The sequence below is a fragment of the Hevea brasiliensis genome, chromosome 13 (genome assembly GCF_030052815.1).
Source record: "Hevea brasiliensis isolate MT/VB/25A 57/8 chromosome 13, ASM3005281v1, whole genome shotgun sequence".
Lineage (NCBI taxonomy): Eukaryota > Viridiplantae > Streptophyta > Magnoliopsida > Malpighiales > Euphorbiaceae > Hevea > Hevea brasiliensis.
Window position 1 is genome coordinate 31540797 of NC_079505.1, and position 18173 is coordinate 31558969.

The 18173-nt window shown below is 34.0% G+C and overlaps 1 non-coding gene across 1 annotated transcript; it reads right to left on the bottom strand.

Moving 5' to 3' along the window:
- Positions 1-17478: 17478 nt before the first annotated feature.
- LOC131172381 (small nucleolar RNA R71) lies at positions 17479-17585 on the bottom strand. The gene has a single exon (XR_009142860.1). It is a non-coding gene; the product is annotated as a small nucleolar RNA R71 (small nucleolar RNA).
- Positions 17586-18173: the final 588 nt, after the last annotated feature.

Below are 18173 nucleotides of genomic sequence, written 5' to 3' on the forward strand. Positions count from 1 at the left end.
CTAGAATCTCTCTGTTACAAAATCCCAACTCAAGTTGGAGTCATGGTTTATATCAAACCCCATTTGCTATGAATATTAGGTTCTCTTTTAATTCCAGTTTTTGATTAAAAAAATTTTCTCATAAGAAACTCTTTTCTGAATAAATCTATCTGTCCTGGCCAGGAACTTAAAACATCAAGAACAATTAAATGAACATAGGATTTTATCTTTATTTACTTAGAGGAACAGATTCCATCTTGATCAACACCTACCTCCATATATAACTAGTAGGAGCCAACACATGCCCATATACCCATACACAGTACAAGTATGAAAGCAGTATCAAACTCAAACTACCTATATACAAGATAACTGTGCTATCTCAGGTCTAAAGATTATATGCACTGATATGATTTATGACAAAACATTGATAAGAGTAAACTCCATGTGTTTGTCATAAGTGTCACTGGTTCGGCCTACTTATCATGTATAAGTGCCTATCATGTTTGTTATATGGCATGAGACTCACCATTCCATCTTATTTATATCTCATATAAATAACTTGGGAACAAACATGAATACAATCTTTCTGGATAAGTCATGTCCTTATTATGAAGTATCCTCGATTGTGAACCTATTTATGATACTTTGTACTAGAAATACTGTCACTCATATTCTTAAAAACTTAAGAATAGAATTTCTAACAAAATATCAATAGACCTTTTCTATTACACATAAATATATTATGTAAATGGAAAAGTGAAAATGTCTTTTAGTAATAAAAACATGTACAAGATACATACTAAATAATATGCTCTAGGGCCTACTACTAACGCACACACATGCACAAGTAATCACCAAATTAAATTTGATTTAATTAATTAATTATAGAGTTTAATTGATTAATTAAATAGGTTTGGTTTGCAATTAAATTGCAAAGTCCCTAGCATGGCTTGAAACCAAATCTAGGTTGTTGGATGTATAATATAAATTAAATTTATATTTAAAGTGTTTAAATATGAATTTAATTATGAGAAATTAATTAATAGAGGTTAATTAATTAATTTATATTTGATATAAATTGATTAGAAGAAAAGAAATAATTATTTTGGATTGAGAACTCAAAATTAAGACACAAGGGTATTTTAGTCATTTCACAGGGTGACACATGGCACTATGAGATGGTGACACGTGGCATTACATATAAACTTGCCATTTGTCTTTTAATCATGTAAGATGATCAAAGACAAGATTAAATCTAAGTTTGACACTTGGCACAATGTGATTGGGTCAATTAAACTAAGAGCCAATAAGAAGGTGACATGCGGCAAGGGTTTTAAGTGGTGACCTAGCTATATAAGAGAAAGGATGAAAAGAAAAAATATAAACTACTATTTATTTCTTTTGTGCTGCCACCCAAGGAGTCCTCTTCCTCTCTTCTTCTTCATCTCTCACCAATTCAAAGAGAATTGCCAACATTCTCTTGAATTAAAAATACTAGAAATCGTTTCTAGTGTCCAGTATACACTGTAATCTCTCAAAAGGAAAAACCTAATTTTCTAATTAATTGGAAAGGCTTGAGAAGCTATTCAAGGGGTTGCCATTGGTGATCTTGGTGTGGACAAGCTAGAGGGACAACATCTGGTGTCCTAGGTGCATCCCAAAGGTGCCAAACACAATTGCAGTGCGTCAAAAGGTTAGTGCACTTGTTCTTGATCTAATCTAGGGTTCTAATGAATTAATCTGTTAATTCTAAAATCTTAAATAGAAAATGTAGATCCAAAAATATATTAAAAGAGTTTTAATATGCTAGTTATCATTGAAATCAAATAGATAAAAATGAATCTTGCATGATGCATGTGACCTTAGAAGAAAATTTTTTGAATTCAATGATCTAAACTTATGTTTTTTCATGCTTACGCTTCTTCACTTCCATGAAGGAAGTATGTCCAACCAGCAGCCACAAAATTGTCTAAATTAATAGGTAAAATTTAGGCATTAAATCTGAACCTAAAGAAAGGTTCATAACCAAATTATGAATGGTAAGGGTTTTGATACACTTGAATTGTATATATGTGTTTAAGCACATTTATATACTATCTTATAGCATTTAGGTAAGTAATCTCATGCATAGTAGTCGATTTCATTAGTTTTTGTAATTTCTATTGTCAAGCTCTTAATTCCATGTTTTCTGCATCATTTCAGGTGTTTGGGTGAAGCCCCATGGCATAGGAGTCCGGAAGGAAACTTGGAAAGGTCAAAAATATGAGAATTGCTGCTGATACAAAGTACACGAGCCATGTAAGCAAAGCCACAGACTCGTGTAACCTTCTGCTAGATAAAGGAACAAAAGTATACGGGTTGTGTAATTGGACCCGTGTAATCTGAAGGGACCCATGTAAGTTTTTGCCAGGCACAAGCTTGAAGAATTTTCTGAGAACAAAAGTACACGGGTCATGTAACCAAGCTCGTGTAGCCAACGCAGACCCGTGTAAACCTCTGTGTCAATGCAAGACTCCCCCATTCCACTCTAGTAAGTTACACGACCCAGGTCATGTAGTGACACACGGGCCATGTATCATGCAGCAACAAGTTTCCAAACCCGAATTCCCGCTCTAGTTTACAAATTCAAAACAGACTCCTAGGGCTTTTTAGACTCAAAATGATCTAACCCTAGAACAAATATATAAATAGAAGTAAAAAATATCAAGAATGAGGAGATCAATCTTTTTGCAGAGCTTTTTAGGAGTTTCAAAGAGTGCTCGCTTCTACACTCTCTTCAACCATCTTGAGGAAAAGAATATCAGTGTCAAGGGGGAGTTCTTCAGCCAAAGTTCCACAAGATCAAAGCTGTAAGCCCTCTTTGGTTCTTTCATTCCATTTCCTTAAATGGATTTTTATTGTTCTTTACTTTATTTTTATTATGTTTACTGAACTCACCATGAGTGAGTAGTTTTCATATTCTGAAATTGGGAGAGTAATGCTTGTAATTATTATTATGGATAAACATTAAGTTTTATTTATTGGATTTGAGATTTATTCCTTGATTTAATTTCTTGTGATCTTAATGCATGCTATGTGTTAGTACCCACTTAGTATTGATTATAGATATTAATTGAAGGACTGAAAGGTGAAGATTAATATTAGAAAATCAAGATTTTGAACCTAAGAATTCTGACCTAGACATAGGCTGATTACCTTTATGAAATTTCAAAATTGGTCAAAGACCTTAAAGGGTTTTAATTAATTTAATCGCTATGAAAGTCGGGTTTAAGCTAATTAAAATATACACTAGGTGCCTTGAGGGAGGACTTAGGATACCTTAAGATTAATTTCCATCAAAGCAAATGATTCTCAATCCAATAAATAAACAAGATAACATCCATAGTAAGATTCAAGTGTGAAATCTTAATTCTAGAATTGTTTCAAAATAGATTATTTCATTTGAAGTTTATCATTTTAGTGTTTAAAATTGTAACACCCCTATTTACATAGGCTAGTATATTTCACTGTTCCGGTGACCGGTGTCGGTCTGGACAATTAAGAGAAGTAGAACCATGTCTAAGACACTTAGTTAAGCCCTGAACACAAATAATTAGTAATTGCCAAACATTTAAGTATAAAGAAGAAAAATAGAACACAAGAAGTTAAATGAGCTGGGAGTCACAGCGATGGGTGACCTTCTCAGGAATGACTACGAAGTCAGTCTAAACTCAAATTTCGAACTGTAAAATATAATGATGCGGTCCTTAGGACTATTACGAACATAGTGGAAAAGAGAAAATAATGAAAAAGAATTGTTAAACAGGTCAAATAATTAAGTCAGGGATCCGGAAGAAATATCGAATAACTTGCAAACCGAATTGGACCAGCGAGGGGTAATTTGGTCAATTCACCCCTAGAGTTGACACCTGACCTAACTATCCAATAAAATCTAAGAAATGAAAATTTCAGAATATAGAATTAAATTAAAGAAGTGAGTTAAAAGAAAGGAAAAAGAAAAGAAAAGAAAATAAAGAATAATGACATCATCATGGATGATATCATGTATGACTCAATAAATAATTATCAATTATTTACTTAATTTGACTAAGTCAATTTGGGATAAATACACATAAATTAACAAAATAAAGAAATTTATTTTTTGGTCTTCTTCCTCATGGATTTCTGCCACTCTTTCTTTATTCTCTCATAATTCCGCCATTTTTAACCCTTAAAAGCTTCATTTCTCCTCCCTTTCTCACCATAAAAACCTTAACCACCAACATTAAAGTTTGATTTTAGACCTTGATGGAGTGATTAGTAACAAAAAGAAGAAGAAAAGAAGGAGACTTGGAGAATTAGAGAATCCATAAATCAAGGTATGTATAAATTGGTTTTAAATCTTTAAATACTACTTGAAATTTAGTTGAGATGCATGGAAATTGTGAAGAAAATGAACATAATCTTGCATGCATGATGAGTAGAAAATTCGGCAGCCATGATGTTAGGAGAGGTTGAAGTGTTTTAGTTCAATGAATTATGTATATAAGCCTAATTAAGTGTGTAGAGAATGTTTAGATACCTTAATTGCATAAATTGAAACACTTGGAAAAGTTAGGATTCTTGACCTTAGGGTTTTAGAAAAAAAAAAAAAATTGGAGAATTGGTAAATTGATGTAAAAAACCTTATTTGAGTTGAGAAATGGTCAATTGTGACCATTTGTGGTGTGTATGAATTGTTGGAAACAAGTTTAAATTCAGATTGGTGAGGGTCAATCTACAGGCAGCTTGACCTAGGTCCCTTTCAAGGACCAAAACTAAAAATTTATCAACCCAATTGGTGTGAGGCTAATTGGGAATGAAACTAGACACAAAATGACACTTTTTTCATTTAGGAATCATGCTCAGAAAGTGACCATAACTTAGTGAACAATGAGGCCAAATCCGGAATTGGCAAACTGACCTATACAAAAATGACTAAATGAACAATAGTTACGTAAATGACCATAAGTTGGTCTAGGAAGGTCCAAATGACCTGAAATTTTACTGGTAGAAAGCTGAGACATAGCCTTACAACTTTCATAAAGAAAACAAACCCAAATTTTGACCATAACCTGTTTGAAACCTACAAAAACTGCCTTTATCCAGTGAATGCCCAGAATTATGGGTAAAACCAAATCCGGCCAGCTATGTTCAAATGGCTATAACTTAGGCTACAAAACTCCAAATGGAGTGATTCAAAAAGGGAAATAAAGTTAAGACAATAAGGAACAACTTCTAAGAAGAAAACTTAGCCAAATTTCCACAGCAATATGACCAATAGAACAGTAAAAAACAGGACATCAAATCTGGAAAATTGAAATTCGTACTTAGGAGACCTAAAATTTGAAGGAACAACTAAAACCAACAAAATTGGTAACCAAAATGTGGTATGTGGGTATAATTGGATTTTTCATACCTTTTAAGCATAAGAAAGTCAATATTTTATTTTGAATAGTACCATAAATAGTAACCCCGACATGAAAATTTTCAAAAACGTAAGTTTAAGCATATTGGGGCTAGAGTTGAGCATATATGAGTTTAATTATTGGATTTATTGTGAGATAAGATATTGAAACACTGTCAATTATGTGTTTCAACTAAAAAAGACCCGAAAAATCTAAGGGATTGAGTCAAGGCCTAGAGGCGACTCACGTCAGGTTTGTGCACAATAAATTTATGTACTTATTTTCTAAGTGAAAAGTTGAATTGTTATGCTTTATGAAATCGCTGTGTTGTTTATAAATTGTGTTGCCATTTTGTGACTGCAAAAAATGACTTTGAAAATTGTTTGGAATCTTTTCTAAATTATTTGAGTACATTATTTTGAATTGATTTCGGATTCACACTTAGCATGACAGTATCACATTATTCCTCCTCTATTTATGGGGTTGAGATCATTTATTTTCCTCCCTCTCTGGCTTGCCAGTTGAGGTTGTAGATCGGATGAGTACTCATTAGCTAGCTAGCCACCTCCCTCATTGATTTCGATTAGTGGGGTTGTAGATTGCTTTGTCGTGGTGTACAACGCGGCATTGATCAGAAATTTTGTGTTATGGCTAAAGTTGTGTATGAATTGGCAACACTGTGTTTATTAAATTATTTGACCAAAATTGTGCTATAATGAGTTTTGATAATTTGTGAAATATTTAAATTGTTATTTATCAATGAATGTCTTATGTACTGCATTTCAAATTTTTATTATGCACCACTAAGTATTTTTATACTCAGCGATAGCTCATTTTGCTGTCGCAGATAAGGGTAAGGAGAAAGTAGTAGAGTGAGCTGCTATTGAGATAGAGGACTACTTTGACCTTTTTGGTATGGGTATTTATTTATAACCTTATAGCTATTTTGATGTAAATATTGTAATGTCATATGTATTAATGTAAAGTTGAGCAGTTGTACAGTAATTTGTAATAATATTATTTTGGATTTTTTTTTTAAATTAAGACCTGTATATGTAAATTAAATTTTAAATGCAATGTGAATGAAATTATGAAATATTGTCACACCCTACCCCTCTGTAAGGCATGACATGATCCCGTAGTATACCTAATGAATTACCAACTTCGTCTACTGATAACCCATTAAATACACTATAAGGAATTTTAAAACTTTTCTTACTTCTTTTTACAGTGGTGAGCACTATTTACAGGTGTTAAAAAAATTTTTTTGAACTGAAGTGAAACAGCTAACACATTTGAAGAAATAATAATTTCTGTAAAAATTTTGGCAAAGTGCCATTTGTTTTTTGAATAAAGCAGTTCTTCAAAAACCTGTAAAAAGCACTTCAGATATATTTCTCAATCTCACACTCCAACATTTAATCAACACAATATGTTTCTCAACTCAAAACCACAATAATTTTTCAATATTTCCAAAGGCTGAGATAAAAGAAATATAGTACAAATTTTACAAGCCCAAAATAATTTACAATTTATTTTACAACTTCAATGTACAATTTTAATTTACAACTGCTAAAAACCAAGAACACTATATACATACAGTAATCATATATTATAATACAAAATGCAAAATATGGTATACTCAATATATCCGATGATCTCTCCCTGAAGCACCATGACCCTAGGCTGCATACTGTCGATCATCTGTCTACCTGCGACAGCAATGAAAAGCTATCGCTGAGTAAAATTTACACAGTGGTGTACAATAACAATTTGAAATGCGATATATAAATCTTTTATTGACAATTCACAAATCAAATGATTCACAATTCCATTTCACAATTCACAAAGTTTATATAACACAAATTTGGTTAAATAACTGAGTAACACAGTTTTGCCAATCAATAACACAATTTGATCAAATAATTGAACAATACAATTTTACCAATCAATAACACAATTTGATCAAATAACTGAATAACACAGTTTTACCCATCAATAACACAATTTGATCAAATAACTGAAGAATACAATATTGCCAATTGATAACACAATTTAGGCCATGACGCAATTTTTCAGCACATGCCGTGTTGTACACCACGACAAGACACACTCACCCCAATAATCGAAGTCAATGGGGGAGGAAGCTAGCTAAATAATGAGAACTCATCCACACTCACCTCAGACTGACAAGTCAAAGAGGGAGGAACATAATCACACTCACCCCATAAATGGAGGAGGAACATAGTAACATTGTCATGCCAAGTGTGAATCAAAACAATTCCAAATCACAATATTTCATACAAACCACAAATCACATTTTATCTCAAAATTTTCATTTGCAAAGTAGGCAACACAATAATTTCCAAATAATATTCCCAAAGCTAAAACAATAAAAAATTATTCATAACTCATTTCTCCAAATAAATTTTCTAGTAAAAGCAGTGAATATAAAAAGTATTGTGCACAGACACAATTTAAAACTATAATATTTAAATAAATTTTTAAGTAGAAAATAAGAAATCAAAATTATTGTGCACAAACACAATTTAAAACAATACCATATAAATAATCATAATTTATTTCAATTGAAAAATTCAAAAGAAATAACTATTGTGCACAAACCTCTGATAACTGTCTCTTGGCTCTAACTCAGTGTTTCGTTCCCTCTCCCTGAGTCTCTGCTAACTGAAACACACAATTTGAAGTGTTTCAGCACTCATTTAAACTGTCTCTAACAATAATGCTTAATAATTAATTTATTGAATACTATTATTTCCTTAGTCAACCTAAGATGTTCACCCTCGATGCAGTCTAGGTGAATTAGGTCTTAATGTTACCAATATGTCACATTTGATAGCCTTTTAGTGTTGGTACATGTTACCCAATTCATTCTCATGTATGTTGCATTTTATTGCAATTTGCCGAATTCCGGTATACTAATTTGACCTAGCCGGATGACCTAGTTCCCTCGATTTTCGAGTTTCGGTCAAAACTACAAACTTATAGATCTATGTCTTATTGCACGCGGGCAAAAATTTCAGGTCATTCTGAGTTTACTAGACCAAGTTATGGTCATTTTACTATGGCTGGTCAGAATGTACCAAAATTGGTCACTTTAGGTCATTTTAGGTTATTTTAGGTTCGGCCAGTTTTTGGACCCGAACTTGTGCAAGCTATTTGACTTGCTTATGGTCATTTCTGGGCTTTGGTATCTTCATAAGACTTGTAGACATATGTCTCAGCTATTCATGGTAAAAATTTCAGGTCAATTGGACCTGTTTTGAGTGAGTTACGGCCAAAACATCAACTGCTGCCCAAATGGTCAATTTTCAGGCCTTAAATGCACTAATCCGGATTTGGTCATTTTTCAAGTTACCTTCCTAGTAGAATTTTGCTAAGCTTCCTTCATGAAAGTTGGCATATTTTGTGCCTAGTTTCACCTCCAATTGGTCTTATACCAATTGGAGTCACACACTTAAGGTTCTAAGCCAAAATACACAATGCCCTATTGCACATTGTTCATCACTCATCAAAGGACACATTTAACATTACCAAGTTACACATCCATGTCAATTCTGGTTTGTACCATAACCTAAACGCATTTTACTTCACATTGTTGGTCATTTTGGTAGCTTATAACCACACTCAATATGCACCTTATAGTACATAATTTACCAATTTCAAATTACAAACAATTCAATCACATAACCTAGCTCATTTACATGTCCAAACTCAAACTCTTGCACACATGTACAAGCTGCCATAACAAGCACCATAATTCAATCATATAATTCTATAAATCAAGCCATGAAATACATATCTTGGGTTCACAGTTCAAGTTGCCGAATTGTAGTCTTCATCAATTTGCTTTCCAAGCTTCCAAAGTTAAGTGTACATTCACATATACATCTAATATACATCAGTCAATTTATTCCTACACACATAAATACTTAATCAACCCTTTAATCTACCATTTACAAGCAAGGATAAACTATTCTTATGGAGTTTCCATGGCTGCCAAAAATAAACATCTCTCTTAGATCATCAAACCTCAAAAATCTCTCCACAATTCAAGTACCCATAACATCCTCACAAACTTTAATGAAGCAATAATAAAAAACACATACTTACTACTTTGGAAACTCTTCAAAACTTCACCAAAACTTGGTCTTCTTGCTGCCTATCCACTGCCCAAGGTGTATGGATAACTTTTAATAAAGGAAAGTGCAAGGAAGGAGGCTTGGATCAAGCTTGCATGGAGATCCAAAACCATGCGGCCATGGAGTTCTTCATTCCTCCATTTTCGGCTGAATTTGAGAGGTTGAAGAAGAAGATGAATCTGCCATCCTAAATGAAGAGTAAGTGGTCCACTTATGTGAGTTAGTGGAGCACTATATAAGATTTAATATTAATTTAATCTAAAGTTTCATTTTCCTTCATTTAACTCTCAATTTTTGCTATTTACATTAGGTACCACCAATTTAATTTTTCATAACATTTTCTAAGTGTAATATCATGTATTTTTAATGGACATTTAGGTCAAAAGACAACTCAGGGTGTCAAATGACCACAATACCCCTGTTCGGGTTGCATTCCCGATTTTTCGATAACACCGAGTTTTATCGTTTTCTCGATTTCTCACTTTTCTTTGTACTAATTAACCTATTTTTATTTGATATTTCTAATGGTATTTATACTTCAATAGACATTTATTTAAGTCCTAAAAATATTTTTTAGGGGTTCCCCGCAGTCCAGTGCTAGTCAACGGTCTACGCCGCGACTTCCCGGTGCGGTCACCCATCGCTAGGGTTCTCGGCTCGTTTAACTTGGTTACATTTCATTGCTATTATTTTTCTTTTGCTTTTCTTGTATTTCACTATTTTATGTCTCCTTACTCATATCTAAGTGTAGTTCTAGACATCCTAGCTGTCCGAACAACACTGGTCACAGGAACAGTAGAATGCACTACCGAACATAGGGGTGTTACAATTCTCCCCCCCTTAAAATAAATTTCGTCCGCGAAATTTTACCTGATAGCCATCTTACAATAGTCATACGTTTATTTTCTTCTTTCTATATGATCGTATAATCTTCTTTCCCTTGAATTTGTATAAGACTTTTAACAATCTAATACAACATTTAATTTGTTTGTATAACACCAATCTTCTCTTACTATTGTGCTGTCTAATATTTCGATTCATGTTCCTTCTTGAATGACCCTTGAGGTCATGTTAGAATGATTTATCTAGTCATTGGTCCTCTGACCATTCTAGTCAATAGTCTTCCTCACATTCGTAACATTTCTTTGTTATATCTGAATCAACTGTTCAAATTTCTACTTCCACAACTCTTTTTATCTTTTAATATTCTATAACTTACTTCCTTCTGTACTAAACTATAACCTTTCGATTTTCTAACTTTTGAGTTTTAATTCCCTAAGTAGGATTTTCAAACTTATTTCTAACAATTAAATTCTGTCCTGGCATAACTATACCAAAACAGATGCCGTTGGCAACTATTCTCATCTTGGTGTACTATCGAGTAGTACGTAGTTCTACACAATAATCTCAAGTCAGTACTGTAATCTGCAGCTTACAGTATAAACATCAAGTACATTGCATAGTTACTACGATACATCCCAATAGATCAAATTTTTCGATATTTTATCCTTTTCGAATTTACTAATATTTGAATCTTATTTTGATTACAATATCCATTAACAATTTCTAATAGTAACATCCTTGCCCTCATCTAGAGCAAGTCTATTACCACAACTTACTTTTATGTCCTCTTGCCTTATATTAAGTAGGCTTGCCATTTAGCTTTATAATTTATGGTGTGTTAGAAAATACTTTTCGCCGATAAACTCTTTCAAAACTAATTTCACTTATTATCACAATCCTTATCTAAAAGGACTAATCATTAATGCATCAAAATTTATTCCCCTGTAAAGGAATAATAACAGAACATATAGTTCTAACACTAACATAAAAGTATGCAGACCCCAGGTCAAACAATACATATATATATATATATATCTTAGTTACTAATTGAGAAAGTACCAGCAACAATGTCAAAAGTCTCAGCCTCTTCCCTCTATCTCATTGCATAGACTCTGACTGGAGCACTACCTTGCCTTGATTTATTCACTGTGCCTTGGCTGCTTGCTGGTTTACCTCTACCCCTGCCTCTACCTCTGCTGGGTGGTTGTGAACCTCTGGTGACAGGGCTCTGAACTGACCCTTCAGCAGTAGTAGGAGGTGGTCCAACTCTGCGAGTACTGGTGCAGTCCTTGGCAAAGTGTCCTATGCCTCCACAGTTATAACAGGCTCCTATGGCCTTATAGCATACCCCACCATGATTTCTACCATAAGTTTCACATTGGCGGGTAGGGTAGGAACTTCTAGTTGTTCGATGACTAAACCTTGGTGGTCTCTGCCTTGATGATCCACCTCTCTTATATCCCTAAGCTCGGGGCTCCTTAAATTCTTTTCTCTTCCCCAAATTACTGCTTGAGCTCTGACTCATAGGTTTCTCCCTCTTCTCTATTTCATGTTGCCCTTGTGGGGGTTGGGTTTGTACTTGGGCTTGGTCTGACAGATTATTAGCCATTTGTTGAAAGAAAGTGGTCATTTGCTAGGCCATTTGTGTAGTAATTTGTATTGGTAAAATTGGTATAGTCGGGCTTTCAGCATTTTGTGGAGCTGGGGCCTCAACTTGTACTTCTGCTATCACAGACTATTCTATTGTCTCATTTTTCTCTTCCATATCTTTTCACAGGATTTTCTATTTCCTATATAACCAACATAAGGAGATTTCTTCCTATTAGTGCATATTTATAATGTAATGTACAGTATGTATCAAATAATTACATTGAGCAGTTGTACTATGAAGAAAGAATATTCAAATTACAGGTCAAAACAGAATTTAAAAACTTGCTCTGATACCACTTAAACATGTCACACCCCACCCCTCTGTAAGGCATGACATGATCCTGTAGTATACCTAATGAATTATCAACTTTGTCTCCTGATAACCCATTAAATACACTACAAGGAATTTTAAAACTTTTCTTACTTCTTTTTACAGTAGTGAGCACTATTTACAGGTGTTAAAAAAATTTTTTGAACTGAAGTGAAATAGCTAACACATTTGAAGAAATAATAATTTCTGTAAAAATTTTGACAAAGTGCCATTTGTATTTTGAATAAAGCAGTTCTTCAAAAACCTGTAAAAAGCACTTCAAATATATTTCTCAATCTCAAACTCTAACATTTAATCAACACAATATGTTTCTCAACTCAAAACCACAATAATTTTTCAATATTTCCAAAGGCTGAGATAAAAGAAATATAGTATAAATTTTACAAGCTCAAAATAATTTACAATTTATTTTACATCTTCAATGTACAATTTTAATTTACAACTGCTAAAAACCAAGAACACTATATACATATAGTGATCATATATGATAATACAAAATGCAAAATATGGTATACTCAATATACCCGATGATCTCTCACTGAAGCACTAGCAGCCTAGTCTGCTGCCCTGTCAGTTTGTCTACCTGCGATAGCAATGAAAAGCTATCGCTGAGTAAAATTTACTTAGTGGTGCATAATAACAATTTGAAATGCGATATATAAATCTTTTATTGACAATTCACAAATCAAATGATTCACAATTCCATTTCACAATTCACAAAGTTCATATAACACAAATTTGGTTAAATAACTGAGTAACACAGTTTTGCCAATCAATAACACAATTTGATCAAATAACTGAATAACACAGTTTTACCAATCAATAACACAATTTGATCAAATAACTGAATAACACAGTTTTACCCATCAATAACACAATTTGATCAAATAACTGAAGAATATAGTGTTGCCAATTGATAACACAATATAGGCCATGACACAATTTTTCCGCACATGCCGTGTTGTACACCACGACAAGACACACTCGCCCCAATAATCGAAATCATTGAGGGAGGAAGCTAGCTAAATAATGAGAACTCATCCACACTCACCTCAGACTGACAAGTCAAAAAGGGAGGAACATAATCACACTCACCCCATAAATGGAGGAGGAACATAGTAACATTGTCATGCCAAGTGTGAATCAAAACAATTCCAAATCACAATATTTCATGCAAACCACAAATCACATTTTATCTCAAAATTTCCATTTGCAAAGTAGGCAACACAATAATTTTCAAATAATATTCCCAAAGCTAAAACAATAAAAAATTATTCATAACTCATTTCTCCAAATAAACTTTCTAATAAAAGCAGTGAATATAAAAAGTATTGTGCACAGACACAATTTAAAACTATAATGTTCAAATAAATTTTTAAGTAGAAAATAAGAAATCAAAATTATTGTGCACAAACACAATTTAAAACAATGACATATAAATAATCATAATTTATTTCAATTGAAAAATTCAAAAGAACTAACTATTGTGCACAAACCTCTGATAACTATCTCTTGGCTCTGACTCAGTGTTTCCTTCCCTTTCCCTGAGTCTTTGCTAACTGAAACACACAATTTGAAGTGTTTAAATACTCATTTAAACTGTCTCTAACGATAATGCTTAATAATTAATTTATTGAATACTATTATTTTCTTAGTCAACCTAAGATGTTGACCCTCGATGCAGTCTAGGTGAATTAGGTCTTAATGTTACCAATATGTCACATTTGATAGCCTTTTAGTGTTGGTACATGTTACCCAATTCATTCTCATGTATGTTGCAATTTATTGCAATTTGCCAGATTCCGGTATACTAATTTGACCTAGCCGAATGACCTAGTTCCCTCAGTTTTCAAGTTTTGGTCAAAACTACAAACTTGTAGATCTATGCCTTATTGCACGCGGGGCAAAATTTTAGGTCATTCTGAGTTTACTAAACTAAGTTATGGTCATTTTACTATGGCTGGTCAGAATGTACCAAAATTGGTCACTTTAGGTCATTTTAGGTTCGGCCAGTTTTTGGACCTAAACTTGTGCAAGCTATTTGACTTGCTTATGGTCATTTCTGGGCATTGGTGTCTTCATAAGACTTGTAGATACATGTCTCAACTATTCATGGTAAATCTTTCAGGTCAATTGGACCTGTTTTGAGTGAGTTATGGCCAAAACATCAACTGCTGCCCAAATGGTCAATTTTCAGGCCTTAAATGTACCAATCCGGATTTGATCATTTTTCAAGTTACCTTCCAAGCAGAATTTTGGTAAGCTTCCTTCATGAAAGTTGGCACATTTTGTGGCTAGTTTTACCTCTAATTGGTCTCACATCAATTGGAGTCACACACTTAAGGTTCTAAGCCAAAATACACACTGCCCTATTGCACATTATTCATCACTCATCAAAGGACACATTTAACATTACCAAGTTACATATCCATGTCAATTATGGTTTGTACCATAACCTAAACACATTTTACTTCACATTGTTGCTTAATTTTGCAGCTTATAACCACACTCAATATGCACCTTATAGTACAGAATTTACCAAGTTCAAATTACAAACAATTTAATCACATAACCTAGCTCATTTACATGTCCAAACTCAAACTCTTGCACACATGTACAAGCTGCCATAACAAGCACCATAATTCAATCATATAATTCCATAAACCAAGCCATGAAATACATATTTTGGGTTCACACTTCAAGTTGCCGAATTGTAGTCTTCATCAATTTGCTTTCCAAGTTTCCAAAGTTAAGTGTACATTCACATATACATCTAATATACATCACCCAATTTATTCCTACACACATAAACACTTAATCAACCCTTTAATCTACCATTTACAAGCAAGGATAGACTGTTCTTATGGAGTTTCCATGGCTGGCAAAAATAAACATCTCCCTTAGAACATCAAACCTCAAAAATCTCTCCACAATTCAAGTATCCATAACATCCTCACAAACTTTAATGAAGCAATAATAAAAAACACATACTTACTACTTTGGAAACTCTTCAAAACTTCACCAAAACTTGGTCTTCTTGCTGCTTATCTACTGCCCAAGGTGTATGGACAACTTTTAATGAAGGAAAGTGCGAGGAAGGAGGCTTGGATCAAGCTTGTATGGAGCTCCAAAACCATACGGCCATGGAGTTCTTCATTCCTCCATTTTCAGTTGAATTTGAGAGGTTGAAGAAGAAGATGAATCTGCTGTCCTAAATGAGGAGTAAGTGGTCCACTTATGTGAGTTAGTGGAGCACTACATAAGATTTAATATTAATTTAATCTAAAGTTTCATTTTCCTTCATTTAACTCTCAATTTTTGCTATTTACATTAGGTACCACCAATTTAATTTTTCATGACATTTTCCAAGTGTAATATCATGTATTTTTAATGGAAATTTAGGTCAAAAGACAACTCAGGGTGTCAAATGACTACAATGCCCCTGTTCGGGTTACATTCCCGATTTTTCGATAACACCGAGTTTTATCGTTTTCTCGATTTCTCACTTTTCTTGTACTAATTAACTTATTTTTCTTTGATAATTGTAATGGAATTTATATTTCAATAGACACTTATTTAAGTCTTAAAAATATTTTTCGGGGTTCCCCGAGGTCCAGGGCTAGTCAACAGTCCACGCCGCGACTTCCCGGTGCGGTCACCCATCGCTAGAGTTCTCGGGTCGTTTAACTTGGTTACATTTCATTGCTATTATTTTTCCTTTATTTTTCTTGTATTTTCTTTTCTTGTATTTCATTATTTTATGTCTCCTTACTCATATCTAAGTGTAGTTCTAGGCATCCTAGCTGTCCGGACAACACTGGTCACAGGAACAGTAGAACGCACTACCGAACATAAGGATGTTACAAATATTGTGAGATGTCAAACTTTGATTGAATTGTGGAATTGATTTGAAATATGTGGAACTGAGTCATTTTGGTGGTTGGGAGTTGTGGAAACAATTATTGGAAGTGTTTTTACAGGTTTTTGAAGAACTGTTTTCTCAAAATACAAATAGCACTCTGTCGAAATTTTTTCAAAGTTTGCGGACAAATAAAAATGGACAAAAATTTTTACTAGTTTTGAAACTTCAATTAAATGTTTTTAATTCCTACTAAAATGCTCACTACTTCCAAAATGTAAGAAAATGGTTTTAAAATCCCTTATAGTGTACTTAATGAGTTATCAATAGGTGAAGTTCAGTAGTTCATTAGGTATTCTACGGGATATGTTATGCCTTACAGAGGGGTAAGGTGTGACAAAAATAAACAACTTTCATTCTCTCATTATTTGATAGCCTAAATAGTTAAAATCACTGTGTAGTTTGGTAGTTACTAATTAAATTCCTCTTGGAAATGATACTTTACTCATCACTTTATTACTTGTTAGCGATCCATGCACTTGCGGTGGTTGTAAAACCAGCAAACAAGTTTTTAGCGCCGTTGCCAGGGAATTTAGATTTAGTAATATCGAGTGATAGGCAATTTAGCTGATTTAGGCAATTATATTTATTATCTAAGTTTATTTGTTTGTTTTTTTTCTTTTCTTTTCTCTCAGGTGCCTGACCTGGTATATGACCAGAACAAGGCCAGAAGAAGAAATATTAGACTGTGATCCCAAAATAGATAGAACTCTGAAAGCCATCAGGAGGGAAAGAAAACATCAAAAGCATGATAAAGAAAATCCCAAAATTCCAACCATGGCAGATGATAATGATAGTCCAAGACTCTTGAGAGACTACGGAGCTCCATCTATCAAAGGATTTCAGCCTAGTGTCACAAGACCCACAGTGGAAGCCAACAACTTTGAGTTAAAACCAGTATGGCTTCAGATGATTCAACAAACCCAGTTTGGAGGTTCACCAACAGAAGATCCACACTATCACCTCCAGTGCTTTCTTGCCCTATGTGACACGTTTAAGATGAATGGAGTGTCTGATTAAGCCATATGACTCAGAGCATTCACATTCTCCCTTTGAGATAGAGCAAGGAAGTGGTTACTTTCTCAACCAGCTGGAACGTTCACTACTTGGGAAAACCTCTCCCAAGCTTTTCTAGCAAGGTATTTCCCACCTGCAAAGACTGCAAGACTGAGGCTTGAGCTCAACACCTTCAAACAAAAGGAAGGTGAATCACTCTATGACGCATGGGAAAAATATAAGGACCTGCAGAGGGAATGTCCATACCATGGCATAGAGGATTGGCTATTAGTGAAAATTTTCTATAATGGGTTACTACCACTACAAGGAGCGCAGTAGATTTGGCTGCAGAAGGTGACCTAATGGAGAAAACAGTGACACAAGCACTTGAACTTCTAGAGAGGGTCGCATATCATAATTATGAGTGGTCAAATGAAAGAGGAACCGCAAGGAGAACAACAGGGGTCCTGAAAGTGGACGCCCTAGGCATGATAAATGCTCAATTTGATCAGCTCACAAGGAGGCTTTATAAAATGCAAGCCAATGCTGTAGGGATGAACAGTCAATATGAGGACAACTATGGAGGATGATACATGAGTTCAGAATATAACAACTTCAATGAACCTCCCACAGAACAGATGAACTATGTGAATAATGGAGGAAACTTCAACCAGAGGCAGCCCAATAATCCATATTCAAACACTTACAACCCTAGATTGAGGAACCACCTAAATTTCTGATGGTCAAACCAACAAAATCAGCCAATAAACAAACAACAGGGGTACAAACCACCAGCACCCCCTAGATTTTAGAACAGAGGCTAAAACTTTGCACAGCCATCGCTGCCTCCTCAACCTCAGTAA